At 50.2% G+C, this 27,985-nt stretch overlaps 2 long non-coding RNA genes across 3 annotated transcripts; one reads left to right on the top strand and one right to left on the bottom strand.

Moving 5' to 3' along the window:
* Positions 1-413: 413 nt before the first annotated feature.
* On the bottom strand, positions 414-15,501 carry LOC141571185 (uncharacterized). Its single transcript, XR_012495937.2, has 4 exons — positions 15,464-15,501; positions 1,067-1,141; positions 764-834; positions 414-529 (listed from the first exon to the last, which is right to left on the bottom strand). It is a non-coding gene; the product is annotated as an uncharacterized LOC141571185 (long non-coding RNA).
* A 208-nt stretch (positions 15,502-15,709) lies between these two features.
* On the top strand, positions 15,710-27,810 carry LOC141571184 (uncharacterized). Of its 2 annotated transcripts, XR_016019333.1 has the most exons (4): positions 15,710-15,843; positions 16,162-16,253; positions 26,673-26,831; positions 27,346-27,810. It is a non-coding gene; the product is annotated as an uncharacterized LOC141571184 (long non-coding RNA). The 2 variants fall into 2 exon arrangements; XR_012495936.2 differs by having other exon boundaries at positions 26,673-27,810.
* The last annotated feature ends 175 nt before the right edge of the window (positions 27,811-27,985 follow it).

Raw genomic sequence — 27,985 nt, forward strand, 5'->3', positions numbered from 1 at the left:
ACCTGGCCAGTTACGGCTTCATTCACAGCCAGTCCACACTGCTGCACACCTATGTTTTCTTCACTTCTTGGAGATCGCTTCCTAGCACTCCATACAGAGATACTTCCTTTTCTATCACTGTATCGTATTCCAACATATTTGCATGAAATCCGTGTTTAGCAAGCAGCTGCTCTGTGAGCTGCTCTAAGCACTATGGGAAATAACAGAAGTTTCAGCCATGGCTCTGCCCTCAAGGACAAGAAAAACAGAAAACACTGGACAGGCAAGGAAGAACAATTTCTCCAACAGCTCCCAAATTCATTTGTGAGGTTTGACTTTGGAGCTAATATATATATATATATATATATATATATATATATATATATATATATATATATATATATATATATATATATATATATATATTCATCATCTCTGGGTACCTGTAGGGTTGTTGAAAGAGGCCAGACATAGTTTCTTTGAGACTCGAAAACTCAGCTGTGCAAGTTCAGGCAATCTACTTCTTCATTCTGGGCCTCAGTTTGCTCATCTGTAAAATGAGGGCAGTCTCAGGATTGCGGTTGTCACATGAGCTTGTGTTCCTGAAAACACTTAACGAAAAGCTATACACGATGCTCTAGAGCTGGAAGGTCTATGGAGCTAAGATGCGGCTCTAAACAAAGAACAGTAGGTTAAATGCAGGGTGTCACACCTCTTCCTGCCCAGAGGGAAGCCATCTGTAAGCCTTTCATGCTTTACCTGCTAAGCAGTTATCTCCTCCTACCTTTGGCAGTGACAGTCACCAACTCTGAGTGTGCTACAGGCTTGACATGGTAGATCCACACCCAGGAGGCCCTGGAATGTGGAAGTGATGCAAATTAACCATTTTAAATTAAGGCAGGGAGGGCTTTGGGGGATTATCATTCCAACCCTCACTTTACAGATGCAGCCAGCAAGAGTCAGAGATGCCTGAGGTGAGGTCCCCACATCCCACCTCCCACCACCACCCTCCGATACTTGCCATTTCAAAAAACAGATTCAAATCTTACTGACTCGTAATGAGCACCAACAACTTCCTTTCACGTACCTTCTCTTGACTATCTCAACTCCAACGGTAGTGACAGCTGCTCATTTTGCAGATGAGGAAACTGGGACCCAGAGACTGTGGATATGAAAACAACAAAGGACGTGGTGCTGTCAGTCTCCCCACGAACATTCAAAACCATCATGCTCCCACGGAAGAGGCGACGTTAGTGGCTGCTGAGAGCCATCCGACGTGATGAGGGGGACGGTGGAAACGTTATTTGGCCTCCGAAGGAGGTTCATCACAAAACCCTGGGACTTGGGCCCTGGTTTGCTTTCCGGACCCCTGTTCTCTCCTGATATTGAGCTAAATGAGACTTCTCTCCCCTCCCCTGGGGCAGAGGTTGTGATGGATTCGCCTGGGCCTGTGCATCTGCCCGGAGCCTGGCACAGGGAAGGCACAAGATTCCCAGTGAGACCAGAGGTCTCTGCCTGCCCAGGGCCGTCCTGGATTGTGCCTGCTGTCCCAGCATCATTGAGAATGCCGTCCCCTTTCACTCTTGAAAGTTTTCTGCATTGGACAATAAATTATATGGTCACCTTGTTATTCATGTCAAATGAAGCCATAACTGGCCAGGTGAATAAATAAATCAGCAGATAGATCACCTCAGTCGGGCACTGAGTTCTGCACTTACATAGTCCAGGCACCGCTCTGTGATATGGGCATCAGTGTCCCCAGTGAGAATGTTTACAGACGAGAAAATCGATGCATGGAGAGGTTAACCAATTTGTCTAAAACACGATGTAAGGAGCCATCTGATGGGTCCAGTATCTGTGTTCCAACTCACTCTGCTTTGAACCGTCAGTAGGGTCCCACACTGGCCATATTTATTTCCCAGGGGTCCAGGCATCCCCTTGGCTTTGGGGAAGAATGTGAGGGGCCAAAGCGTTCTTCCAGAAACTCCTGGAGTGTGTGGCTAAGGTGAGTCTCCTCTGGGCCTGAGGCCTCCCCTGCATGACCAGAGGGGCTGGCTGCTCTCAGAGGAGATGGAGGCAAGGATTCCCCTGGATGTAGAGCCAGTGATACCATCCATCCATCAACCCCAGGTCCCAAACGTGAGGGAAGTGTTCTGAATAAGGGCATTTGGTTGTTGGGTTTCTCAGCCCTACCATTGGTGTTCTGGGAATGGGGGTAATTTTTCCAGGCATCAGGACTTCCTAGGCTTGTCTTGGGGGGTGAGGGGAGAAGGAACTAGATGGAGACTGGCTAAAGAGGAATGAAAGCAAGGAGGAAGAGGGCAGGACGTGGCATCCGAGAAGGTTTGATTAGGTTTTCTTTGAGAAGGGGCTTGCCAGAACTAATAGAATATTGAATGTAATGAATTGTAATTAAAATTTTTAAATAAAAAGGGGGAGAAGGGGCTTGCCAGGGTCTGGGCACTGCCACTCCCTACCCACAGCCTCAAACCTGCCCTCTGTTCCAGGAATGGGAGCAACGAGGGGCTAACCCATCATTGGGAAAGAAAATCCATTTTCCCTCATTCAATGATATTCTGTGGGTCCTGCTTTTTGAGGGTGATTCTCCCAAGGCAGGGTTCATAGGTAGAGGCGCACACCAGAGGCAGTGAGTGGGGGTGGGGTGTCCAGAACCCCTGAAGAAGGAGGCATGTGTGGGTGCTGCTTGGCTTAAAAATCTCAGGCTTTGGGCTCTGAACCAAGTTGCTCAGGCAGCCCCTTGGCATAAGCAGCCATCTTGACCTCACACGTTCTGCCTGAAGGCAGTTGCCAAATACCACAACCCATACTCTGGAGTCAACCCCCCAGAACAGGGCTGAGGCCAAGGGACTTGGCAGGAACCCAGTGTTGGAGCCAATCAGACCAGATTTCAAAGCCACCTTTTAGCAGTGAGGCTTTGAACGAGTCACCTCACCAACCAGAGCCTCAGTTTCCTCATTGGGAAATCAAAGGTGACAACATCTTTCTCACTAGGTTACAATTAGGGGAAGATACCAAGCCAGAACCTGCTGAAAATAATATTAATGCTATCAATTGTTGGTCAGCCTCATAACCTAGCACTTTACATTTTACACGTCATTTCATTTAATCATCCCAACAAGCCTATGAGGTGGGTGCCAGTGTTATCTCCCTTTAAAGATACCCGTAGAGCTGAGTGTTTGCCTCAGTTTCCCTGCCTGACATAAAAGCTCAGAGAGGTAAAGTGACTTGCCCAAGGTCACACAGCTGGGAAATGGTGAAGCTGCAATTTATAATAGATATGCAGATGCATTTAGCTGGCACAGCCAGCCCCAGAGTCTCAATTATAAAATAAGCATAATGATACCATGAGTCACTTCCTACTGCTGGCAAATCCCACACTATTGGCTTTTATTTAAAAAAAAATAAAAATCCCCGATTTGTAGTGTTTGCCAATTTCCATAGTGTAAAGTACTCCCACCAGGGCTGATTTAGTGCTACCAACAACTGCCTTGAAATTCCCAAATGTTTAACCACCAGCTCTTAACAATCAGCTCTCGCCTGCCAGTGCAAGCCAGCCCTCGCCCATCACTCACTGGTCCCCCCTATCCCCCTCCCAGGGCCCAGTAAAGGGGTAGTGGCCCTGGTCTCAGTGCTTTAAGATTCAGTTTTCCCTTGCTAGGGAAGAAGGAAGGCAGCCAGCCTGTACTGAGTACCTACTGTGTGCTAGAACGATGCCACTGCCTCCAAACCTAGGACCTCCTTTAATCTTTACAACAACACTTCAATGAAGGTATTATGATCCCCATTTAATAGGTGAGAAAACTGAGGTGCAAAAAAGTAACAGCCACTGGCCAAGGTCACCCAGAAAGGAAATGGCAGAGTCAGGATTCCAGCCCAGTCTGCCTGACTAGACTCTGGCCACTAAAGCAGGCTGTGTCTTAGGGGGCCTGGGTCTGACACGGCAAGTCATGGCCCCTTTCTGCACCTCAGTTTCCTCGTCTGTAAGGAGAAGGAATGGAACAAATCAATTTCTAACACTCCTTTCAGGATGAAATGAGTCACAATTTTAAGATTCTAAAAGTATAGTGGGGTGGGGGTGGGTGGGAGCTTACTTACATCAATGGAATGAACAAATCCTTGAAAGGAAGAATTTCGCAACTTGACCAGGGAGAGGTGTGCATGAAAGGAATATTTCCAACTGTACATGGACGCGGAAGCAGTGCAGTGCTTTAGAACCAACCTGGATTTGAACCCCAGGCCCTCCACTTCCTCGCTATGTGACCCTGGGCTGGTAGCTTCACCTCTCTGGTTGTTTTTGGTCCTGCTAGTAGTCTGCCCTATTGTCTGGAAGCCTAAAGGGGCAGTGAAGGGTCCCGGAAGTGACAGGGGTCCTTCCTCTACCTTTCCAAATTACCATGACTGCTTTCCTTCTCTAGCCCCCATCTCCCCAAGTGGATTTAACAAAAGCCAACACTCTGCTCCCTGGTCTGGGAGACTAGAGCAGCTGAAAGAGGAGAGGAAGGCCTGAAGTTTCTGTTTGCAGCAAAGGCAGAAGCCAAGCCCCACCCCTTCTCCCCCACCAGTCTGGGCCCACCTCCCTCAGCCCTGCACCGAACATCGAACGTTGTCGGCTGGTTGGTCTTCTCAGGTTTCTGAAAGCCTGTGTTCCCAGAGGAGGTATTAAGGATGGAGGAATGCAGACCCGGGTGTGGCGGGTTGAGGAGGCTGTGCAGAGAAGCTGTCTGGGGGAAAGCCCCCCTCCACCCCACCAGCTGTGTCCCAGCCCAGCCCCCACTGGAGAGGAAGAGAAAGGAAGCGAAAAGGAAACCAATCCAGCAGGCTCTAAAAGGAACTCCTGGGCTCTAGGTTAAGTATTCTTGTGTGCAGAGGGGGATGGGGCGTCAGGGGGCTCAGGCCACTTGGGGAGTGTGAAAAAATTGGTTAGTTTTGGGGCTCGAGACAACCATGGACAGGGTCCCAATGCAAGGGCAATGGTTGGTGAACATGGATATTTACTGAGCAACTACTGTGTTCTAAGCAGCAGAAAGGCTCCTTACCTGAATCTCCGGCTATAACTGGGCCTTCCTATTCCTGGCCACCAAGACCAGTCTCAGCAAGGAGTCACATCCAACAAACAAATGAACCCATCAATTAGCAAGCAAATGCATGAGATTTAAAAAAAAAAATTACCCAACCCAAATCCAGTTCCCAAACTGCTGCAAAGTAAAGCAGCTCTCTCCACCGGAGTTCTTTGGGGACGCTGGAGAAGGGAACTAAACCAATCAGGGCGTCCTGCTGAAGAACTTTCTAGAGCCAGCTTCCTTGCAACATCGCACCCTCTCCCAGGGTTGTTTCGCACAGGCTGCCTACACATCTTTCCTGGCCTCTGTCTCTCCTTGATTTCTGCATCTCCTGTCATCACCAGAGGGTCAGAGACTCCAGTTTCCTCAAGACAGCCATGGTTTATGGCTGGTTATTACTAACTGCACCCCAATTTGTCCTCAAACATGTCCTGGGAGAACAGTAAATGAGATGGCTTTCCTCCTCATTCCCCACGGAGCTCCAGCATCAGCAAGGCCCTGCAGCTGAGCAGGCTTGCCTGGAAAATAGACCCTTAGAAGGCAAGGGAGGAGGCAAGCCTCTTCTGCTACCACTTCTATTGTCTTGTCTCCAGAAACCCAGAGTTTTCTCAATTATTCCATGTAATATTGACCTTGCCCATCAAGTCCACATTCTATGGATAAGGAAATGAAGGCCCAGAACTTAACACTTGCTCAGAGTCAAACATCCAGTACATCCCAAAGTAGAGACCCTAATCAGTTCTGCCCGAGTCCAAATCCCTTATGTTTCCCACGAGGCCTGGCAGGAGAGAATCAGCTTGGCACACCCTGAATTTCCAAGGGAGAAATCAATAGGCTCCCTCGTGCTGTATAGGGATAACCTGAGGCCCAGAGAGGGTTCGTGCCTTATTCAAGGTCACACAGCACATAAGCAACACAGCTTGTGCTAGAACCAGGTTCCTTAGTCCCAAAACGTCCCTGAGATTTTCCTGAGCCAACAGGAAGCCTTGGTGCCCCTCTGGGGGCTGGAATGAAAGACAGAGGCACCTGGGTCACCAGTGTCTCTACCTCCCTTTGTGTTGGTCCCACCCACACAACTGAGTATCTGCCTCAGTTTCCTGGTCCAACAGTCTCTCCAGAGCCCCTTGCCCGAGCCTCTCCTTCTTGCCTACCCTTGCCAGACCCTCTCCCAGGAGAATGGAGCCAGGAGCAGACCCCAAGTAACCCCACTGCCCCAAGTAAATATTGTGAGCCTGGAATGGGACCAGGGCTCAGACCCTGGAAACTCCTACTATAGTGTCAGCTCGTCAGAGTCACCGATGCGGATAGGACACCATCAGAGGTGTCCTAACCGTGTCGCCCAAACTCCTAGGCTCCAGCCATACTCTTCTAAGCATCCCCTTCTTTTTCTCGTCATCGGGCCTTAGCACATGCCGTTCTCTCTGCCTGGAATGTCCTTTTCCCACCTGCCTGAGAAACTCCTATTCATCTGTCAGGATGTCAGGGCCCAAATCAAATGCCCTTCCCCAAAGCATTCATAATCACACTGATGGTTCGCAGCTGGTGTCCTTTCTGATTGATCAGTGACCATGACAAGCACGTTATTAAATATTCACACTCTCCCCCAGCCTCTCCTCCTGTGAAGTCTTCCTGAGCCTAGGCAGGCAGTGTCCTCCTCCCCTCTCCTAGGGTCCCTTGTGCATCCCTCTACTGCAGCCCTTACCAGCTGGCTTGGTTCTGCCTCCTCCCAAAGGGCAGGGACCATAACTGGTCCGTCATGATCTCCCCAGGGCCACTCCAGTGCCCAGGCAGGCATGCGAGCATGTTGGGCACAGGTTCTGCTCCTTCGCGGTGACTGGTAGGAGCTGGAGGGGCACCAGGAAACCTCACACAGCTCCCATTCCTTTGTGGGCTGTGCTGCTCATGGGCTATCACATTGCATGTGCTCTCATATCAGCTCATCCCTTCCATCTGATGAGTAGTGGTCCCATTTTACAGATGGAGAAACAAAGGCACGGAGAGGTGAGGAAAACTGTCCAAGTAACCGATAGGATGGGGATTTGAACCCAGGTCTCAACCTAAAGTCCCACTCTGTCCGTATAGTCTCGGCATCCCAGGCAGCCCTGTTGGAGCGAGTGCAGTCTCAGCCTGGGGGACTCTCTTCGGGTCTTCCAGACCCCTGCTCAGGGCAGTGGGGGCCAATGAACACAGATTTACTCCACCCACCTGCTGGGGCCCCAGGCCAGGAGGGGCCCTTTGCCTTGAGCTCCTGTTCTCTGGCCTCCGAGTCAAGCCTGGCCTTTGGTTGCCCTTGGCATAAAATTCACACAAAGATACTAGGAAGCAGTTCTGCAAAAGATGTGGGACTTTCCAGGACAAACCAAAAACAGAAGACACAAATGACCTTCCCATGGGGTCACCTTAGCACTGACCGCTTAGAAGGTCACCTCTGTCCCAGATGCCACCCCCGTGTCTGACTCTATTGCTCTCAAGGGAACTTCAAGTTGGCTTGGTGGGACCAGCCCCATGCCTTGCATCATGAGAGCTGGGTTCAAATTCTGGCCCCAGTGCTTAACTTGCCCTGTGACCTTGGCGAGCCTCTTTACCTTTTTGACACTTGCTGGCTTTGTCTGTAAATTAATGGATTGTTGAAGGAATGAAATGGGATAATAGGTACCAAGTGCCTGGCACAGGCTTGAAGTTCCCTCTATGAATGGGAATCGGAGTCTAAAATATCCCTGTCTCTCCAGAGAAAGTCCCTGGTTTCCTGCCCTGCAAATCTTGGTAATCTACAAATTCCCCAGGTGAAATCACCACACCCCCTAACATAACCTGGTTTGACCTTCAGGCTCCGTGGGTGGGGAAAGCACAGACCCCTTCCTCTTCTGTCCAGAGCCCTCTCCTTTCAAGATCACGCGGGAGGCCCTGGGCCTCTTCTGGATGAGATTAATGCTCGGGAGAAAGTCCCTATACTCTGAAAACCATAGAAACTGGAGTCCTGCCACCTCCACCTCCATGCAGTGTGGACTAACTTTTCAGAACCTGTCTGAGCTGTCAACCCAATATACGAAAATTCCAATTGATTGAACACAATGTCACACCTGGGGATTCACAGCTGGATACGTTAAAGTAGTTGGCTCCTCCATGTATATTGTAAATGGGTCTCCCTTTATAGAAGTTCAAACTACACACAACTTTTCACATGCCTCCATGGAGCCAAATAAAGCAGGGTCTACCTGAAGTCCCACCTTGTTCTGGTAGCCACCTGAGCAGACATTTCAGGTGGAAGCTTCCACCCTGAGCCTCGCAGATCACGAAGCCACCTCACAGCCAGAATTCACCCATGACTGGGAGCAGCAGCTGGTTATCTCCATTTTCCATTCTTGGAAACTGAGGCCCGCAGGGTGGAAGGGGCTACCTCGAACTCCCACGCGGAGTTAGTTCAGAACGGGACTTGCATGACCTCTCCCAGTGCCCCTGTGCACTCTCGAATCTTAAGGCAGATTGTTCCTCCAGCGCAGAAAGAGTTGCCTGGTAGTTTCTCTTTGGCTCCCTGCAACCAGCAGTGTGAAGTCTGAACTCCTGAAAGTCACAACCTCGTGTCCTGTCATCCACCGACTTTTCCGGCCCCACTGCCAGCATTCCTCTTGTGTTCCAGCTTCCTGGCTCTCAATGTGACTTAGAATTGTCACCCATGTCAACCCTTTGCCTCAAAGCTGCTCATGTGGATGGGGATGGTGGTGACATGGGGATGAAAGTCATAAGTGGGTGAGCGTGCACCAGAACTGGATGAGGATGAAGCCGTCTCCTTCTACTCCAATCCCTGCCCAGGTGGGGGTCTGCTAAGAAGGTGCGGAGAGGCAGGTGCTGAGAGGTAGCACCTCCCCAGCCCGACCTTCTTCACAGCCCCAGGGAGGGGCCTGGAGCTGGTTTTCCCCAGCAGATTCAGGGAACACAGACCTTGCTCCCAGGGCTGCTGCGAGGACCCTTCCACAGCCCCTGTCCCAGGACTCAGCCTTAGAAATTCCTTGGCCACCTGGGCATGGAGACGCTCTGGCTCCACCAGCCCACGCAGAAGCCTGAACTCATATAATTAGACATAATGACACACGGCGGGAGCTTCCAGCATCTCATACTCTAATGACACATCACTTCCCAGCCCATCTCAGGGGCCAGTGAGGCTTTTATTAGGTCTGGCGCCAACAGGTGGGAGAGCCAAGGGGTGAGGGAGCGAGGAGAGAACCCTGGCCTTGGAGTTCATCAACCTGTGTGCCAAGTCCAGTTGGGCAACTTTTTGACTGTGAGGCTTTGGGCAAGTCAAGTCATTTCTCCAAGCTCCATTTTCTCATCTGTGAAATGGGAAGTTTACACCACACAGGACTGGTGTGTAGAGCAGGAGTCCCCTCCTCCAGGGAGGCTGCCAATGGCATTCGGGCTGGACTGGGGTGGAAGTGGTCTGCATCTAGGGGTAGGTCCAGCGAGATTGCCAAACACCCAAGGGCCAATTTAGCCAAAGTTAGTTCTCCAAACGCTCGTTGAAGGACCACTTCCCCATATTACCAAAATGACTAGTTTTCCTAAATCTTTTTAAAAATACATATTTTTTTATTTAGAGTATATTTTTCTAATGGATAGATCTCCTTCCTATCAGTGTTTCAAGAACTATTCAATTTGGCCCAAAGCTAAGGGGTTCATGAGACATTTACTCTTCTAGTGTATTTCTTCTTCTTCTTAAATAATGTTCTATGAATATTTCTTTATAGTATCACATGGGAAATTCTCATTTTAGACTGATTTTTTTTTAAATGCCTTAAAAAGTAATTTTCTGTTTTATCAGCATTTTAGCATTTGGGAGATACTTTTGTAGATTTTGCTAAATAGCCAACTCCACAAATTGTCCAAACATACTGTTTGATCAAAATGTATTTATTTTAATTATATTTTTCTGTTTTGATTTCAAGTTTTACTAAAATTATACATGCACTTTGTTCTTCAAGATTTATAATGAAAACAGCAGTCTCCTATTGAATCTTTGTCCCCAACTCCCAACCACCAGAGGCAACTGTTTTTAAGAAGACACAGAAGTTTCTTTTTCATTGACTTTTGTGAAATAACATGCTTATACTGTTACTTCTTGATTTTCAGTTTTAGATATCATCTGTCTTCCTATTTTGGAAGATAAGAATTTCCTTCCCGGGCAGGCCCGGTGGCTCGGGTGGTTGGAGCTCCGTGCTCCTAATACCGAAGGCTGTCGGTTTGATTCCCACATGGGCCAGTGGGCTCTCAACCACAAGGTTGTCAGTTCGACTCTGCAAGGGATGGTGGGCTCTGCCCCCTGCAACTAACAACTGGCAACTGGACCTGGAGCTGAGCTGTGCCCTCCACAACTAAGATTGAAAGGACAAAAACTTGACTTGGAAAAGTCCTGGAAGTACACACTGTTCCGCAATAAAGTCCTGTTCCCTTTCCCTAATAAAATCTTTTTTAAAAAACAATTTCCTTCCCATACCATCTCCCTCACTGCTTCTCCTGGTACCATCTTCCTTATATGATATCATATATGATATGATATATATGATAGCATAATTTATTGGTTAAATAAATGCTCGGGTTTATTTTGTTACACTGTAAACTTTGTTGCCAGCACAGTCACATAGAGTACTATGATTATATTTATTTTCTTGGATGTCTGTCTTCTCCAGAGTTGTTAATGTTCCCCCCCAACCCCTTCTTTTTTCTCTTGCTTTGCTTGGTTTCTAGGTGCCCACCTCAATTCATCCCAAACCCTCCCCCAGGAGATGAGGTCATCAGGCAACCCTTCTGCTTCCTCATTTTTTTTGAGACATCCATCCAGGAGCCTTCTTTATACTTTTATAATGTTGTGCTGCATGGGATTAAAAAATAATATTATTTTAAAATATTTCAAATGAAGAAAAATACTCAAGAGTGGTACAAAGAACTCTATATGCCTTTTATCGAGACACCCCACTCACGTTTCACCAGTTGTGCCCATGATGGGCAAGCTGGTATAATTTGAATGTAAATGTGGTGTCAATTATACCAGAAAGTGACTGACGTAGCATCCCTGTTATATCTCTCCAGTCTCCTTCAGCCTACGACGGTTCCTCTGTCTTGCCTTGAGTTCCACACTCTTGATGTTTTAAAGATAACACGACAATCATTCTGCAGAATGTTGCTCAATTCGTCTTTGTCTATTTCCTTGCGGTTATGCCCCGATGATGGATCTTGGGCAGAAATATCAGAGGAGTAATGCTATGTTTTCTCATTCTTCCTCGCAGGTGCCACATAACCTGTATTTGTTGACCCTGGTGGTGTTAACTTTGATCAATTCACCATTAGATAGCTTTCTCCATTGTCAAGTTATTTTGTTACTTTTATATTTTATTTAAGTAGTAAGTACCGTGTGAAGAGACAGTATTATGTAAACATCCTGCACCCTCGTCCATTCACACCCCTAGTTTTAGCATTCATTGGCGTTTCCTACCTGAAATAATTATTATCATAACAGTTGCCAAAAGGTGACTTCCCCTCTTTTATTTATTATTTGACAGGAAGCACATTCTTCTCTCTGTTTCTTTGTAGTGGTGTAGATTCATGGATTTCAAGTTTATTCAATGGGTGAGGATCCACTGCTATCATTATTTATTCTGATGTTCTATTACACCAGATTTGGACAGAAGAAGCTCCTTCCAGCTAGCGCTTGTGTCCTCCTCATTCTTTGATTCCTGTCTAGGGGAGAATGGCATTTTGAAAGTAGGGTCTTCGTGCTACGTGTGTTCCTTGCAACTAAGGCATCGCTGCTCCCAGACCTTGGAGAATAGACCTGGAGAACACACACACGCATACACTTTAAGCCGTGTGTTCTCGCTGATAACTCCAATTTCAGTTCAGTGCCACAGGATTCTTCAGTGCCCTCCTTTCCCTATTTGTACCTTTCTCATCAGTGAGAAATCTGTCTCCTTTAACCCACATTTGATTATTCATCTGCTTTATCCCGTGTGTGTGTGTGTGTGTGTGTGTGTGTGTGTGTGTGTGTGTATCCATCCTCGGATTTGCTGGGCTACTGTCCCAGCCAACTTTAACTCCAGCATCCCAAGGGCCATCGTGCCGCCCCACTAAGACCTGCCTAGCGGCTTTCACTTGGATGAACTGAGGAAGAAAGGCAGGCAGCAAGAAAGAAAGAAAGGTAGGAAGGGAGAGAGCGGAGGAAGAAAGGAGGGAGAAAATAGGCCTGCAGGCGTGGGACGGTTTCTAATAGCTTTAGATTTCTGGGATTTTCAGGAATGTTTGAATGTTTGATTTGTCTCTACCCTACCCCCTGCTACTGCTGCTGGAGGGAACTGGAATAACAACCCTGGGGGGAGGGGGGGGGCAGAGCGGACCACGCCCCAGTCTAAGCTGCAGGCTCAAGATGGAGAGAGGTCTGAAGGTCCCAGATCATGGCTTCCTATGGCCCTCGAAGGCCTTGCCAATTCATCTCATACACGTTGTTAGAAATTTAATAGCCTCGTGATGTGGTGATCTGGCACACTGATCCTCTAATGAACTAACGCAGCCATGGTGGGAGTGGGGGCTGGAGGGTGGTCCTGACTCAGACTCTGGGGTCTCCCCTTCTACACCCAGAGTAGCTCGGCTCATCTGCATTAGAACAATTGAGCTTCTGTGTGATCTTTCGTTTGACAAATGGTTTGGAAAGAGGACGGAGCCCAGCTGCAAGCCCCGCTGTGCTTCTCGCTTGCTGTGTGACCCTGGGCAGGCCCCTGCCTTCCCTGGGCTTTAGCGCCCCATCTGAAAGAGGAGCGGTGGGCGCTAAGTTCCGTGCATCTCCGCTTCAGGCGGGTGGCACACAGAGCGGGGTACTGGTGAAGTCCTCTTTGGCCACCAGTTCCCGGGCCAGGGGAGGGAGGAGACACCTTCCTTACCCTCTTCAGAGAAACAGGTTGGCTGGCTGGGCCTGGGTCTGGGCCTGCAGCCAAGGGGAAGCCGGAGACAATAAATCGGAGTCACCCTGGCCAGCGAGGGCAGGTTGTGCAACTTCCGCTCAGCATTTGCAAACAAGACTTTGGCCCCAGGACTGTGAGCTCTGGGCAGCCCTCATCCTCACCAGGGACCCAGGCTGCCCAGCGTAGGGGCTGGGGTGGGGGTGGGCAGGGTGCTTTCTGTGTCCCAAGGACAGCCAGGTAGGTCCAGGTTCCCTGAGGCCTCAGAGCGCATAGCTGCTGTGGGGACGGTGGAGGACAGCCAGCGGAGGCGCTGTGTGTGATGGTGTGTGTGCCCGAGTCTGCACGTGGGCAGTGGCACATGTGACCTTGCGGCAGGCTATGCTTACAGCTGTGGTCATCCCCACGGTCACCTGCATGGGAGCGACACTGGAGGGGTATCTGGACGCTGCTCTCACCCGTGTAGTTGCACAGGGGTAAACACACAAGTTTGCAGGGGTGTGGAGTGTGTCCACGTGTGTGAAGACAACTTGGTGAGCTGATGTGTGTGTGTGTTAGCTCTCTGCATGGATGCATGTTCTGGGACATGTAGCAGATTGTATACATGTGAGATTGTGCACATGGGTGTGATTCCATGGGGGCACCTGTAGGTGTGCAGCTATGAGTATGTACTGATGAGTGTGCATGTGAGTGTAAATCCAGGTATGTGTGTGTGCATTGGTGGGTGGGCATGTCTGCCGTTGAGAGTTCGTGAGTTTATGCTGTGTGAGCTCCAATTGCTTAGCCTGTGGTTTCTGTGGGGGGATGATGGTGTATAGACATGTGTGACATACATTTGAGTGCACATAAAGTATGGCTGCACATGCTGGTGTAGGACATATGTCCCTGGGGCCTGGGGCCAGCTCATCACATGTGTCACCCCTATCAATTTCACCAAACTGCCAATGATGCAGCACGCTTCCAGCACGTCTATTCTGAGCCTCCATTTCCTCACCTGTCCTGGAGGGTGAGGATGGACTAGGAGAGTTCTCGGGCTCCTCCTATCTTCTTGGGAGCCTGTGTAAGCACCCCAAAGAACATGCAAACATGGGGAAATTGAGAGCCCAGAAATCCTAGGATTTACCCTGGTCCTTGGGTGAGGGGACAGGAGGCTTCAAAGTGACAGACGAAGCCAGGGACCAAGAGACTAGGATGGAGCACAGCCAGAAAGGGCCAGAGACCTGCTGGGGCCTTCCATCTGGCCAGCCTGTTGTGGCCTGGAGGCAGGGGGCTGGCTGGAGTGACTTCTGTCCAGAACTCTGGAAGGGGAAAAGGGAGTGGAGAGGCCACCGCAGGACTTCTATGAGCAGCCCCCAAACGGCATCCCAGGGGTGCTGGGCGGGAGGCAGAGCTACTCCCCTCTGCTCACTCAAAGGAGTCTGTCCCTGGCTCCCTTAAGGAGCATCCCTGTCCCCTACTCACACACACAGACACACACACACACACACACACACACACACACACACACACACACACAGCTGTCCTGGAGTGGAACAAGCCTTCATTTCCCAAGGGCTGCTATTAAAGTTCAAGGCTTCAATCTGCGTCTCAGGGATGATCCTGAACTAGGAGGAAGAGATACTCCGAATGCCTACTCTGTCCAGGCCCTTTGCAGGAGTGGCAGGATGGGGTTTTCTTTACCCGCTTCACTGCTTTTCTCTCTCCTCTGACGCCCAGCAGCTCCTCCCAGTGTGTGCAGACGAGCCCTGGTAAGGCCCTGTACAGACAGCATCGCAGCTTCACCACACGCTCCGTCTGTGCCCCAACAGACCGAGTCAGCAAGAGAAAGCTTTGCCCTGCAACAAGTTCACTGCAAAGAAGTGGAAGGAGCTACAGCCCCATCCAGTTCCCATGTGATGTGCTCTAGGGGTCCGTCTCCGACTCTCCAAAAAATAGGCTCCGGGCCCGGAGAAGAGGGAGCACATTCTAGGGGAAGGAAAGTCCTAGACGCCTGCTAGGACCAGTCAGGACCAGTCAGAAAAACAGAAGCCACTCGAGGTACTTCACACAGAGGAAGTTTAACACCAGGAATTGGTACATGGGAGAGAGAAGAGCTGAAAAGCCAAACAGCAAATGGTGAGGTAATCCAGTTCAGGCAATGGGCAGGAGTGACGCCTGGGCTGGAGCGGCAAATAGAGGAAGTGGGGACATTGTCTAAAGGAGCTCGAATCGTGGCAGGAGCCACCTCAGGGACGGAACCACAGAGGAATAGGTAATTGTATAGGAGCTAAAGACACAAAACACAGCAACCAGTGCTGGAAAATTGACAGTCCCCTGCTCCAAGCAGAGAGAGAGAGAGAGAAATACCCTGGCTTCTCCCTTTCTCCCACCCTCCAATCCCCCACTTCCCATTGGCACAACCTAGCAGGAAGCCAGTGGGCAGAGGAGCCTGGGAAAAGCGGTTTGCAGGAGATAGGCACTTACCTAGGAAAGAAAGCAGACAAGGCCCAGCACACTCTCCCACGATGCACTCTGCAGGGGCTGAGGACTTGTTGGGAAAAGCAAAGAAATACTTGGCGCCGTCCCCAGAACTATGGATATGATTAACTTTTGATAAAAAACTTTAATGGACTACTGTACACACACACCTTTCCTGGGGTCACATGCTCCTTGAGTGTGGCTTCACGCCGTCCCCACCACAGCCCAGCAAACACAGGACAAGGCTTCCTGTGCTGGAGTCAAAGAAACCGAGGTTTTTGGAAAGGAAGTTGCTTCTCCCAGGCCCCACAGCTGGAAAATGGCAGAGCCCCGGCTCACACCCACGTCAGTGTGACTCCAGGGACCCTGAGCCTGGGAGAAATGTGGTAAGTCTGGTGTCAGGTGCTACAGTTGGGAGCACATGCTGATTCTCAGTCTGGGCTGGAGGCCCTGGGTAAAATTCTGAGGAGAGCAGCATTGAATGGGGTGAGGCCTGCTGGGGAGGAAGCCATTGATGGTGTGTAGTGCTGTGGTTAAGAGCGTGACTTTGAAGCCCAGCAGCCTGGCTCATATCTGCTCTGTCACTTACTAGCTGTGTGACTGAAACTTCCTGTGCCTTGGTTTCCCCATCTATAAAACGGGTGTGATAGTGATAATAGTACCTGCTTCACAGGACTGGTGTTGTTTTTATTTCCGTTTACAAGTGAAGAAATTGCAGCTCTGAGAGGTGAAGCAAGTCAATGAAGATCGTGCTACTGGAAAGAATAATATGACAGAAGTCTGCACCAAGTCTGCGGTAGGCTCTCTGCTGTACCCCTTCCTTCTCTGCCTGACTCCCGCTTTCCTCACCATCTTTGACCTACAGGACCCATCCCCACTGTTATATGGATTCTCTCTCCTCTTCATGAGCTCCACTCTGACAAGCCACCTCCTCCTGTTGGTCTCCAGACCTGGGGGTACCACCGGCTTCCCACTCTTGCTGATCTCTGGGCGGTGACACTATCCCCCATTTGGTTTTTCAGCTCTTCTACCTTGGAGTAACCAGCCCCTGTATCAACTTCCCTCTGCTGGAAACCTAGAGTGTTTCAAGACCCTGCCTGGTACAATAGTCACCATTTACTGTGGGTTTCCCTGGACCAGGCCCTCGTCTATGCACTTGTCATATGTTAATGTATTTAACTGGGTCATACTAATCTGGGGCCAGGCATCATCACCCCACTTTACAGAAGAGGAAGTAGGGGGTCTGGAGAGGGGAAGCCATTTGCCTGAGGTCATGCAGCTTATGAGGGGCAGAGCCCAGGCTCTGGGGCTCCATGTCCGGAGGTTTGAATCCAGAGCTCACCCTGGCCACTGCACGGTGCTGCCTTGCTTGCCGTTCGCCCTCATTACTGCCAGGTGACCCCCAGGGCATCAGAGTCCTGCCCTGAGGAGGGAGCAGTGGCCTCCATGACTTCCCCGTCTGGCTCCATCGGGTGTCTCCCATACATTCTCTTCTCCAAGCTGAAGACCCCAGGGTCTGGGGAGGGACTATTAGGTGATTTCAAACCCTCTGCATTCAAGTGACCTCACAGGTCTTCCCCTGGATCCTGGGAAATCTCCTCACTCCGGCAACTCTTCCCACTCAGCCTTTACCCCCCACGCTGCTCCTGGCACCAACCCCCTTCCGAGACCCTCGAGGACTCACCCACAGGACACTTTCACTTCCTCCTCCTCTAGAGAAGGCTTTGACCTGCTGCAGCTGCAGAAAGGAGGCCTTCATCTTGGGGGGCTTAAAAGGCCTTGAGGGTTGGCTGTGGGCCCTACTGGGGGCATAGAGCTCAGGCCTGTAGGGCTGGAGTACTGTCTCTGTGGAAAGCAGAGTGGCAGGAGGGATTCTGGGCCTTCTTGCCAGATACTGGCCTGAACTGAGCCTGGTCCAAGTGGTCAGTCACTCCCAGCACCTATATAGGTTGGCACTCAGGGAGAGTGACTTAGAATTTTTAAGCTGGAATTGTGCCTCTCATACTTAGTGATGGCATCAGAGGGACTCGTCTTCCTCCCTCCCTCTCTTCCTTCCTTCCTTCCTTCCTTCCTTAACAAATCTGTCCTAGCCTCCTATGTACCAAGCAGTCCCTAGTGTAACAAGAAACCAAGGCCCACTCTCTGCCCGTGAGGATCTCACAGTTGACAGGGATGGTTGGTGTGGTTAAGGGGCGCAGATCCATATGTAAAAAACCCAAGTAGGAGAAAAGAAAACCCAACATAGTAGGGAAGACTTGGAGATACTTCTGAGATCTTGTCACACAGTTTATCAGAAATGTTTACACAGAAATACTTCCTCTTTACAACCTGGTTTCCTCTCTCTCCTTAGAGCACTCTATAGCTCCCAGCTACTCCAGGACATTGGCAAGAGCAAGGTTGAAGGTTAGGCTGCACTAGCATCTCAGTGCAGCATCCTTGGTGCACATGTGTCATACAACTCCAAGGACACCATTCATACCCTAGTCTAAGAGGACAGCACCTGATTTAATGGTCCAGCTGTGCAGTCAGACCTGGGTTATACCCCAGGCTCAGCCGTTTTCTGATGGTGTGACCTGGAGGAAGTTGGTTATCTTCCCTGAGCCACGGCTTACTCATTTGTAAAATGCAGCTATTGGTAGAACCAAGACATGATATTTTTATACAAATTCAATGAGATCATTCATGCAGAGCACCTGGCACTCTGTAAACATGAACCACTTTATAAATGCCAGCTGTCACAAAGAATACCACTATTCATGATAAGGGCCTATGGGGACCTGATCCTGCGCGCGCATGTGTGTGTGTGTGTGTGTGTGTGTGTGCGTGTGTATGTAGGGAGTGATCAGGGAAGGCTTCCCAGAAGAGGTAAGTGACATAGCTATTGGGTCGTAAAGGAGAAAGTGGGGAAGAGCATTCCAGGCAAAGGGAAAAGGAGAGACATGGTCATGGAGTGGGGAGTACTTTGAGGAGGCGAAGGAGCCAGGCCAAGAGCAGGCTGGAGGGCTTCTCTAGCCTCTGGCCAGCCGTGTTAGGGCTGGGCCTGAGCTCCCCAGGCCCCTGGCTGGGGCTGACTCCTGTGTCTGGGTGGGTGGGGGCTGCCCAGCTTGGTCTCTGAGTTGCTGGCAGCAGTTTCAGGCATCTCCCCCTTCTGCCCCCTCCTGTTTCCGGGCCTCCACTTCCTTCCTCTGCACCGACCACAGGCGTTTTAGAGGAAGCTGCTACTTATTTTAGCAGCAATCCTTGGACACCCCCACCCACAGCTGCCCCTGCGCCCTGTACTTTCAGAGACACCAGTCATTCTCTGAGCCACAGCCCAAAGCACTCAGGGTGAGGAGCAGTTCTCACCCCTTCCCGGCAGCAGAACTAGGAGCCTGGGTCTCAGAGCTGGGAGATGTGGGCTCAAGCCCAGCTGTGACACTAACTTACTGGATGACCTCCAAGTCCCTCCACCTTCTGAGCCCTGGGTCCCCACCTGTGCTGTGGGACCTGACACTGCGCAGGAAGTAACCTCTGAGCAGAGAATAGGTCGAGGTGGTTTGGCTGGAAAGACCTGAGAAGGAGTCTCAGGCAGATGAGGTTTGGGGGGCTGGGAGCGTATACTCTGGAGACCCATCTCTAAGAAAAAAAGAATCACAAATGCAAATTTATTCATTCAGGAAGGGCCTGTGCAAGTGAGGAGCCTGAAGCTCAAGTTTTTTCATCATCATGGCAAATCTGCCTTTGGAGAGGGTCCCCAATGTCATTGGGAGACAGTGGGGAAACTGAGGCTCAGGGAGCAGATGCCAGCGGCCCAACACAGTCACACAGCCAACAGTGGCAGGCTAGATTTGAACCCAGAGTTGTCAGAAGTCAATGCCTATGACTTACCCACTATTCTCAACAGCCTCTAACAACCCCACTGGGGCAGGGAGGGCATTGGGGTGGAGGGCAGAGAGACTGAGATGCTGAGAGAGACAGAGAGACTGACTGACAGGCAGCGATAGTGCAGGCTTGGAGGCCTGTTCTGGCTCTGTCCCTTCTAGCCATGTGGCCCTTCCTGAGCTTCGGAGTCCTTCTCTGTAAAATGGGGTGATACAGAGCAGCTGTGGGCACACTGCGGCAGCTGGCACACAGAAACGAGTCCCTTCTGAACCACACTGATGATAATAATGGCTAACACTTGTCTAGTGTTGGTCTCATGCCAGGTACTGTGTTAAGGGGCAGCAGTTTAAACATGAAACCTGCTCATCCTGACAACAGCATGGTGAGGTTATCACCCCCATGTCCCGTATGAGAACACTGAGGCCCTGACTCCACAGCTGCGTACCGGAAATGCAGCTGTGACACAGACGTGAACTTTGTTTCTGAGGAGCCCAGAGCTGGTGAGGACTGCACATGCATTATTAGAACCCCAGATGGATGCAGCTAAGTGCAAGGATTGGGGTCCGAGTGTGAGCCCCCCAGGAGCAGAGGTGAGGGAGGGATTCCATTTGACCCAAAGCCTTGGCGCAGGAGATGGCACTTGAGCAGAGCCCAGATTCCTAAAGGAATTTTCCAGGTTGATGGGGGTGGAAGGGCATTCCAGGCAGAGGGAACAGCACAAGCAAAGTCACGGAGGCGGAGAGTGCTTGTGCGGAAGGAGAAGAAGGTGGGACGCTGTGGGTGTGGGGTGTCTGGCCAGGAGTACAGATGAGGCTGAGGGATTAGTTCCTGAGGTCTGTTTTTCTTCTTGGGTTTCAACCCCCAAACAGCAGCTTCGATCCTGCGGGAGACGTGTCTGCGAGGGGCAGGCCTGCTTATGTGCCAAAGCAAGTGCGGGACATAGGAGCCTCAGTCAGAGGCTTGGGCCTTTGTCCCTGCATCAGTCTCTGGGCCCGAAGGCCTTGGCAAAGCCCTAAGTGGCCCTTTGCTGCCTCCCCTCCTGCGCTTCTAGCTCTGACAACTCTGGGGCCTCCACTGGTCCTGAAGATGTGGGCCTCAGGGTCACCCCACTGACTAGCTTCTGTCCTTCCCAGCCAGAGAAAGCTCACTGACCTCTACATGTCCATCCACACGTCTGTCCACCCTCATGTCCATCTGTGAGTTCGTACAGGCAGCACTTATCTGGAGCAGATGCTGGCTCACGCACTGCCCATGTCCCTTCGATCTACCTCTGAGGTCCCCTGATGCAGTGACTGTCCCTACCACAGAGGGCATCTTCCCACCCCACCTCCCACCTCTCCACTTTCCTGCCTGGAGTTTTCCACGGTACCACAGGAGCTTGTCCAACTTCTCGAAGGGCACCCAGAAATGGCAGGGTTGGCAATGTCCCCAGGGGAAGCCTTCAACCAATGAGGGATGGAGGACGGTGCAGAAACACTCCAGCTTGCCTATTGCTGGGGGAACAACTCTAGGCATGTTCTACGCAGTTGCTCAGTAGATTCCTGGTGGGACTGCGCCCCAGCCCCACCAGGTAAGCTGGGCAAGAGGAGGGTAAGTGCTAAGCTAAGCCACTTCCTCTTTGAGTTGTGGGTGCCCCCTTGGCTCCCTCCTGAATTAACTTTCCAAGGAGGGTTCCAGCAGCCTGTACTATCTCCAGCAGGAAGGAAGGAAGGAAGCAAGCAAGCAAGGAGAGCAATAGTTAGCACTTGTGCTCACAACGCATGGGCTGCTTTACACATATTAAACCCATTCATCTTTCCAGCAGCCCTATGAGGCAGAAGCTCTTAAGCTGAACTCCATTTTACAGACGGGCAAACTGAGGCCCCAGGAGGCCCAAAAGGCAGAATAAGGGGCAGAACTGAGGTTGGTATCCAGGCAGTCTAACCCGAGAGCCTGTGTTTCAGCCTCTGCACTTTACTCTTCGAGGAGGGAGGGAAGGAGGGGTGTCAGTTCGATGCAGAAGGGAAGGAGTCAGATGCACGTGGGGGTCTGGGAGAGGAAGGCAGATCAGCATAGAAAAACACACCTGAACATGCAGTTGCACACTAGTGTGCTCTAACATGAACAAATCCACACGTGCGATGTGTGCACATGTCTACCCTAAAATGTACGTTTAGCCAACGTATACATCCACATGAGTGTGCATATACACGCACACCCTACACACTCGGGATTTTATCACACACGTGGGGGTACGTCTGGGCATCCACAGGCTGCCACACTTACACATGTTTGCAAGCGTGAACAGGCGTCAAGATGTGTACATATTCACAGACAGATGCACACACATGCACATTACGGGTTTATCTGTACCCACGCATGCCTCGGCCCCTGTGGGCACACACACAGGACCTCCCATTCGTACACCCTCACGCACAGTGGCCCACACAAATACAAATTAGTGGCCGGTTCGAATTCTTTGCTTAAAGAAAACTTGTGGCTGTATTAAAAATGTAGGACATATCGGCCCAATAATTAAAGTGAGGAGCGAGGCAATGGGACTTCTCGCCACTCTCTCGGGGCCGCCTGTGCTGGGTTGTGCTCAGCGTGGCTGCGTCCTATATATTTGAGGAAGAGGCACTTTATTACAGTAATTTATCACCCCCATAAATGTGGCTCCTCTGTAACGCAGAATAATTTGGGAAGAAATATGTTTTAAAAATTAAAAATGCAGCCGGCATGCGCCCCGTCAGGTCTACAGGGAGACATTCCTACACCTCCGGTAACTGCCTGTGTAGCTCTAATACCTACAACTTCCATTATTTAAAGTGTGATTATATTTTTCCTGCTTGGAGCTTTGTCAGCTATAAATAAAAGATAAGGGTGAATTGTTGCGGGGCCTAGTAAGCACTTCCATTATTGGTACTTAAGGGGGCTTGGGGATGGAGGGAATGGGCAGGGGGTGGGGAAGGAAGGGAGACCATTTGGGAGGTACCGGCTGGGCCCGGAAGCTGAGCTGCGGGTGTGTGGGTGGGCCCAGTCCTTTCTCTAGCTGAGTTTTCCTTTGGATCCAGAGCAACTTGACCTCATGCACCTCGGCGGCTCCATTTGCGCTCATCCTTCACGGATTACAACGAAAGCCACTCACAGAGGTGGCTGCCTGCAACGTCCCCCTGCATGCCTCACTCCCTCCTGGTCTCTCCAGAGACGCCACAATCTAGGGCACCCAGGAGAGAAGGGTCCCATAAGAGAAAGCCACTTGAAGATAATTGTTTTTCCACAACCAGGAGTTGTTGCTTGCAGACCTGGGGCTGGGTGAGGAAGGGGATTCACAGGGAGTGTATGTGTGTAGGTGGGAGTTGGGGGGGTGTTTTATTAGTCAAAGTAGGTCATTGGATCCTGAGTCAGAGAGCTATTCCAATTAAATAGAGTAACTGGGAAGGAAAGGACACTCCTCCAGCAACAATCAGATCGGAAAACATGTGTGCTTGTTTTGTCAAATGGAGAAAAAGAACGAAGGAAAGCTGAATGAAAAAGAAAACGGAAACTAATCGCTGTGTCCCTTCTCTCAGAGTCTTGTGTGTTTCTCTAAACCTGAAAGCTTGGATTGGTGTCCTGGCTCTGCCAGTTCATAGATATGCGACATAGGCCATCAGTTTGCTCATCTTTAAATTGGGAAGAACAGCACCTGTTTTCAGGGTTATTTCCACAATTGAATAAGACAACACATAGAGAGTGTTGCAACTGGCTCTTGCTGTACTCCAGGTGCTCGATAATGTTGATGAAATAAAGTTGGACAGTGGTCCAGCAATCACGCGCCATCGTGAAAACTTATGTCCACACAAAAACCAGCACACAGATATTGTAGCAGTTTGATCCATAATTGTCAAAACTTGGAAGCAACCAAGATGTCTTTCAGTAGGCGAATAGATAAACAAACCATAGTACCTCCAGACAATACAATATTATTCAGTGATAAAAAGAAACGAGCTATAGGAACGGGCAGTTATTGTTTAATGAGTATGGGGTATCAGTTTGGGAAAGTGAAAAACGTTCTGGAGATGGATGGCAGTGATGGTTGCACAACAATGTGAATTGTACACTTAAAAATGGTTAAAATGGAAAATTTTAGGTTGTATGTATTTGTCTACAAAAAAGAGAAAAAAATGAGTTTTTAAGCCATGAAAAGTCATGGAGGAAACTTAAATGCATATTGCCGAGTGAAAAAAGCCAGTCTGAAAAGGTTACATTGCGTATGAATCCAATTATATGACATGGGAAAAGGCAAAAGTGTGGAGACAGTAAAAAGATCAGTGGTTGCCAGGGGTGGAGGCGGGGGAGGGGAAGGGAGGGAGGGATGAATTAGATGGAACATGGGGGACTTTTCAGGCAGTGAAACTACCCTGCATGATACTGTAATGGTGGGTACATGTCATCACGCATTTGCCAAAACCCACAGAATGCACAACACAAAGAGTGAACCCTACTGTAAACTATGGGCTGTAGTTGATAATAATAACATATCGATATTGGCTCATCAGTTGTGACAAATGTACCGCAGTAATGCAAGATGTTACTAACGAGGAATGATGTAAGAACTCTGTGTACTTTCCGCTCCTTTGTAAACCTAAAACTGCTCAGAAAATGAAAGTCCCTAAAAGTTAAAAATTAAAACAAAAGTTCTGAAAATTAGTAATAGAAGACACTGGACAGAGGTCACCACTGGCCTTTTCCTGAGCATTTGATACCCAGAGAGCAAGGCTGGAAGGCATCTTAAAAATCATTCCACTCAGTGGTTTCCAAACACTTTGTTTTCCAAGCAACAATGTACATGGCCCCCAACACACTAAAAATGCTCACTATGACGAGATCAAACTGGATGGGACCAGCAAACAGGTTTGGACGGGCTAGAGCCACAGTCTGTCGGCGGGGCTCCCTGATAGTATCTGCCCACAGTTCCCGGGGTTGCTCTGCTTTAGCCACTTGGATCAGCAGAATTTGTCTGAGCTACGTAACCTGATGCAGCCGATTCAGACCATTTGGAGCTGGGACTGGCTGGTTACATTTGTCCTTTTAATTGGCTGAAATTAGGCCCAAACCTAGAGTCTAGGGGTGTGCCCCAAAGGGAGCCCCAAAGGAAAGAAGCTGAGATTCCATTTGGGGTGATCAAACAGGGATTCTGGCTGAGTCAAGCTGGATCAGATCAATTGGGACAAATGAGCAGACTTCTGCTGAGGCTGCAGAGAGAGTGGCTGGCACCCAATCCCTTGTTTCCTGCCTCAACCCCTGGAGCACCTCCCTGGAGGCCTGGGGCTCGGAGAAACACAGGTCTTTGGGCTTGGGCTCAGAGAGGATGATGGGAGGTGAAGACGAGGAGGGGGAGACTCTCCTGAGAATATGGGGGGAGGGAGAGATGGGATGGGGCTCAAGGGAGGGCTTTGTAAAGAAGCAAGACCCTGGAACAGTCTGTGTGTTGATGGGAATGTACCAGTGGAGAGGGAGGTGCTGATGAGGGAGGACAGAGGACATAACTGAAGGATTCACGTCCTTGAAGAGGCGAGAAGGAGCAGGATGCAGAGCACGTGTGGCAAGACCAGCCCCTGAAGGAGAGGGGACGTGGCCTCTGTGTGGCAGGAGGGAAGCATTAAAGATGAAGGCAGACATATAACAGGTCCACAGGATGGGGGCAAGACTAGGAAGGCAGTCACGTCTGTGGGCACCTGTTCTTTCAATGATGTGTGGGGCAAGGGCATCTACTGAGAGCCAGACGGTGGCAAGGGGGCAGTAAGTTTGAATAGAGAGAAGGTAGGAAACGGTCACTCCAGAGAAGAGAAACACAGAGGGCTCTGTGGGGCGGCTGGAAGTGCCCATCTGAGATCTGTGGTCATGCGTTTAGAGTGAAATGGCAGCTTGGTCATGTGGTTATCTCCAGCAATATTCACGTGGCTGACGTGACACGGGTGTTCAGAGTCACCAGTAGAACATGATGACGCAATGACTGGGCTGATCAAGGTGAGAAATGAAGCCAGGAGGGGACCATGGGTTAGGGGAGGGAGGATAGGTGAGACCACCTAGTGGGAAGGGAGCAGGGCTAATGGACGGCTAATCTCACAGTCTCTGTGAGATTCCGAGAATTACAGCAGTGATGGCATTTGAACAAGGGGCTGGAAGGCTAGGAGGCAAGTGTTGGTGTGGGGTGTTCATAGAGGTGGATGTGTTAGAATGGATGTATTAGGTAAGAGTAGAGAATCCCCGACGTGCCACCTTGGGTATTCAGAGGCAATAAACAACAGAGTGCTGGCCTACGTCCGTCTCACAGGGGGCTTAATGGGTCCGCAGGTCCACCCGTGGTCACCTCTCCAGACCGGTGTGAATAAGTGGGATGATGTACTTAACAGCTGGCAGAACCCTCCCTTTGGTTCCCTACTCCATGGTGTTTTTACACTTCACAATAGGGAAGGTGCAGTGGAGCCCCCGGGAACAGCCCGCACCACAGCCAAAGTAGGAAATCAGAGCCATATGACCTGGGGGGAGCGGCAGAGTGGAGCCACCCTCAGAGCCGTGAAGGATGTGGGAGTGGCGGCTCCTACCATATCCCCATTCGTTCAGCCGTAGAGCCTCTGTGAAAACCGGATGGACTGTGGCAGGGGGTGGTGAATTACCACAAACTCAACTAAGTGGTAGACCAGATCCCCGCTGCAGGCCACGGGCACTTAGTGTGTGCCTACCGGTCGTAGAAGATGTTATTTTCCATCACCAGCAGAAAGGAGACCCCAAAGCTGTTCATATTCACCTGGGGCAGAGGGCAGTACACATTCCCTGACTCCCCCCAGCTCCTGCTAATTCTCCTGCTTCTCGGTCACAAGACCATCAGAAGAGATCTTGATTATCTGCACTTAACTAAGCAGAAATGACACTTTCCAGAATCTTCTCCCCTACATGGCCCTTGGGTAGTGTGGATCACAAGACATTTTGAGGGCGATTTGGAAGACGGAGGCAGAGCCACAGATATGTACATTGTATGCCCGGGAGATGGGCGCCCGGCATGTTGTCCCTTAGCTGCTGACTCACCTCGTCATGGGGCAGCGGCCGGGTCTGCGGCTTCTTCACCTCCTGCCACTTCTGTGTGTCAAGCACTATTCCAGTCCCAGGGAAATGACAAGATAGGCCAAGTCCCTTCTCTTGGAGATCTGTGGGAAGGATAGAAAATGCTTCAAAGACCAGTTCTTCCTAGCAAGCTTGGACTTTCAACCCTGTTCTAAACCACCTCCCAGGAGAGTGTGAGCCCATTGGTTACGGTGATCAACTCCATTCTTGTCTTTCCAGTGCACGCTCTCTTTCTTTCTCTCTCCATCTTTATCTCTATCTCTTCTAGGTTTGCATCTTTAAAAAGGATAGTCTGGAAGGACACACTCAGAACCATTAGCAGTGACTATCTCTGAGGAGTGAAATTGGGAAGGAGGGTTTTCCCGTTTATTTTACATACAACCGAGGCAAAGAGGAATTACATATTGTGCCTGAGATCACACAGCTGGTAAGTGGCAGAGCTGAGGCATGTCCCCACTCACCGGCCACTTCACACGTCCAATTTCCCCTCAACACAAGGACGGCCCACTACGTCTCTCACCCCTCTGGTATTGCCTGCCCTTCAGACTTCCAATTCAGACTTTCCCCTGAAACCCCCTTTTGCCATCAATGCCTTCGCCCTGGCTCTGTGGTAGGACAGAATTAGAACTTGCTTCGTGGTTGGCGGTGGTGGCAATGGCTACAGAAGTGACTTTCAATTTCTAGGAATCAACTTTGACAATCAGATAGGGGTTGAGTCACTGGCGGGCCCTTGGCTGGGTTTTAATCAGGTCAGATGATGGCAGCATGTGGGGGCGGGCGGGCGGGTACAGAGGCTCAGTTCCACTTCCTCCCTCGGAGGCCCAGGGCCCTTCAGTGCTTCAGCGAGAAGAAGGGCTTGTCTAGCAGATGTCAATCCAGACCAGCTGGAGTGGGCTAAATTTAGGTCCTAGGATGTTAGGACTCAACATCTCGTGTTACAGATGAAGAAACTGAGACCGAGAGAGGTCAACGGACTTGCTCAAGGCCACAGAGCAAGTTGAAGTCAACAGGTGGAACTGAAACCCAGGTCTCTCTACACGTCACCACCTGATTCCAGAATGGTGTTCTTTCCAAGCCTGGGCCACTGTCCTGAGACCAGCCTTCAGCTGGGGTTGGGGTTAGGGCATAGGGTGCTGCTGCTCTGTGTCTGAGACCAAACACTGGTTTTGGCAGCACACATCTGGTTTCTAATCTTGGCCCCAGCACGTACTGTATGACCTTAGGCAATTACTTCTTTTCTCTTTAAAATCGTCATAAAGGATATTGCTGGATTAAAGGCACACATGTATGCACAGTTGCCTAGAATATAGTAGCTACTCAATAAATCTGAGTTCTGTTTTTGCTATAAAATCATGTCCTCATTGATTTTGGCAGAATCCTAGGCTCTCTGACAATATCTCAAGGGTCCTGGGTGAGAGGGAATGAAAAGAGAGGCCAAGCAAATGGGGCTTGGAGCTCCCCACCATCCATCCTCCTTCTTCCCCGGTCCCCAATGTCACACACACATATCCTCCATAAACCAGAGTTTTTCTGTATTTATCTGTTTTATATCTGCATAAAATTTTGTTTTAAAAAATGCTC

The sequence above is a fragment of the Rhinolophus sinicus genome, chromosome 16 (genome assembly GCF_057876585.1).
Source record: "Rhinolophus sinicus isolate RSI-liver-muscle chromosome 16, RSI-T2T, whole genome shotgun sequence".
In the NCBI taxonomy this organism is placed as follows: domain Eukaryota; kingdom Metazoa; phylum Chordata; class Mammalia; order Chiroptera; family Rhinolophidae; genus Rhinolophus; species Rhinolophus sinicus.